Consider the following 2,412-nt stretch of genomic DNA (forward strand, 5'->3'; position numbering starts at 1 on the left):
GACAGACAGACAGACAAGACCAACCGTGCTGATGAGTCCACGTGCCCGTGCTCTGTGAGGACGGGCTCGGCTCAGACAGCCGCAGGGGACAGCCCTGTTTGTCTCTGTTGATGGACACAGGTCAGGAAAACGGAGGTGTCCACTCAGTGCCATCAAGTCGGCTGTGACTCAGCAACCCCCGTAGGACGGAGTAGGACTGTCCCTGTGAGTTTCTGAAACTGCCTCTTCGCGGCAGTAGAAAAGCCTCTCCATGTCCCAGCAGCAGCAGGTGGTTTCAGTGAGCTGTAGGGAGGTGAAACCATTCAGCTCACTCACCGAGCTCACCTGAGAAGGGATGGGAGCAGGCTGGTCCGTGCAATTAGACACAGCCCCCTCCTCTCGTGCCCCAGAAACTCCCTGCTGGGCCTCCTCAAGGAGGCTTGGTGGCACAGCGTGGGGCTGCTCACCACGAGGTCGGCAGTACAAACCCACCACCAGCTTCATGGGAGAAGGATGAGGCTGTCTGCTCCCAGACAGATGTGCAGCCTTGGAAACCCTAAGGAGCAGTCCTGTAGGGGCCACTGGGAGTCAGAGTCGGCTCCAAGGCAGGGGCTCTGCGTCTGGGGCCCCCATCCTCTACCAGCTGCCCCGGGGGACCTGCAGTAACACATTGCCACCTCTTCAGCCCTGGTGTTAGAACCTGCCAGGATGGTTATCCCCAATGGTTATCCCCAGTCTGCTTCCCCTTCTGGGGTGCTCCTGGCCAAAGAGGATTCCGCAGAGTACACAGGCACGTTAGGGCTAGGCACTGTTCTGAGCACTGGCACCCATCCTGTCCTTTCCTCCTTTTGCTGATTCTCGGCTTACAAATAGGGACACGGACCCTTGGAGGAGGCGTAAGATAGACTCCTGGAGTTTGTACCGTTCTTAAGTGGATCTGGCAGGATTTGAACCCACAGACAGTGTCGAGGCTGGGGCTTGGGCATTCTGCTGGCAGGTTCCTGTGGGGCGTAGACCAGGCCCGGTGTCCTGAAGGAGGAGCTAGCTGGTCATGAGCTGAGAGATGGGGAACCCGGGGGCGGTTACTGTGATGAACCCTAAGGAGCATCCCCGGAGGTACACGGTCAACACGCTCAGCTGCCAGCCGAAAGATTATCTGTTCATGTCCATCCGGAGGTGCCTGGAAGGACAGCCTGAAGGTCGAGTCCCAGGGAAAACCAGCCGCTGCAGAGCCGATAGAGCCCGGTGTTGCTCTGACACGCAGAGTCACCCTGAGGTGAGGGGCCAGGCACTGCACGGTGTTGGCAACGTCCCTGGCCTCCACCTACCAGATGCTGGCAGCACCCGGCCTCCCATCTCCCAGTGACGCCCCTGCCACATGCCCTGGGGGGTGAGATCCCCCTCTGCGCTATTGGGTGAAGGACCAGAGAAGTGGCTGAGGGGCTCGGTCCAGGCAGGACTCGGCGCCTAGTCTTGGAGAGGTGCTCCCCGGAGCCCTGAAGGGATGGCATGGGGCAGGGGCCCAGCAGCCAGTTGGATGAGCTCTTCAAATTTGGATTTCCCCTGCCTGGAAGGAAACTCCTGAGGATGGTCAAGCCTTCCGCTCCTCCGGAAGCCTAGGCTTTGGGGATTGGACTGGGATGGTGTCAGAGCCAGAACGAATGGCTGGTGGCACTGAGCAGACAGGTGGTTATCTTGGGCTGAGGGAGGGCCGGCCATAAAACCCCGATCCCTGCCTAGCAACATGCCAGTCCTCAGCCCCGGGAACCTCTCTTCAGGTCGGCTCTGATTCCTTGAAAGATACGGTGTGTGGTCCACTGGTTATTTCCCCCTCAAATCAAACAAGGGAGGTGATTGTCACTAGTGAGACCGATTGTCCGCTCCGGGGCGAGGCTTCAGCGACAGGGTGAGGTCAGCGAGGGGCCCCAGCTGAGGGCTGTGCTGACACCAGGAGCTTTATCGGGAGCCGCAGTGCGGCACAGGAAGGGACTCGGATTTGCTGTGAACAACCAACAAGCAGTGGCAGTGTGGGATCGGGGACTGGCCAGACTTGGGTTGGAAGTTCAGGTCCACCCTGGCTCTAGGACCTTGCACACTCTGGGAGCGTCAGCTTTCCCACCTATAAGATGCAGGTGTGTAAACGAGGGGGGCAGAGTGGAGCTCTGAGTGAGGTTCCAGCTGGGCGGGCAGCAGGAAGTGGCTACTTGACAACTGGACATCCCCTTACAGAGGGGTCACAAGGAAGGGACAAGCCAGCCAGGGTGCAGTATAGCACTGATGAAACATACAACTTTCCTCTAGTTCTTTAATGCTTCCTCCCCCCTCATTAACAGGGAGGCATGACAGTAGATGTGTGCTCTGGGCGGATAAGATCGGAGCACATGGTAGGCGAGCTGGAAACTGCTGGGTTCTATGTGAGGGTTTGGATAAAGT

The 2,412-nt window shown here is 58.6% G+C and overlaps 1 protein-coding gene across 1 annotated transcript in view; it reads left to right on the top strand.

Moving 5' to 3' along the window:
- Window positions 1-2,412, top strand: part of TTC7A (tetratricopeptide repeat domain 7A) — a 118,547-nt gene that overhangs the window by 31,174 nt on the left and 84,961 nt on the right. The gene's annotated exons all lie outside the window — the stretch shown is intronic.

The sequence above is a fragment of the Echinops telfairi genome, unplaced genomic scaffold, assembly GCF_000313985.2.
Source record: "Echinops telfairi isolate 266 unplaced genomic scaffold, ASM31398v2 ScPeMD7_7475;HRSCAF=8513, whole genome shotgun sequence".
In the NCBI taxonomy this organism is placed as follows: Eukaryota; Metazoa; Chordata; class Mammalia; order Afrosoricida; family Tenrecidae; genus Echinops; species Echinops telfairi.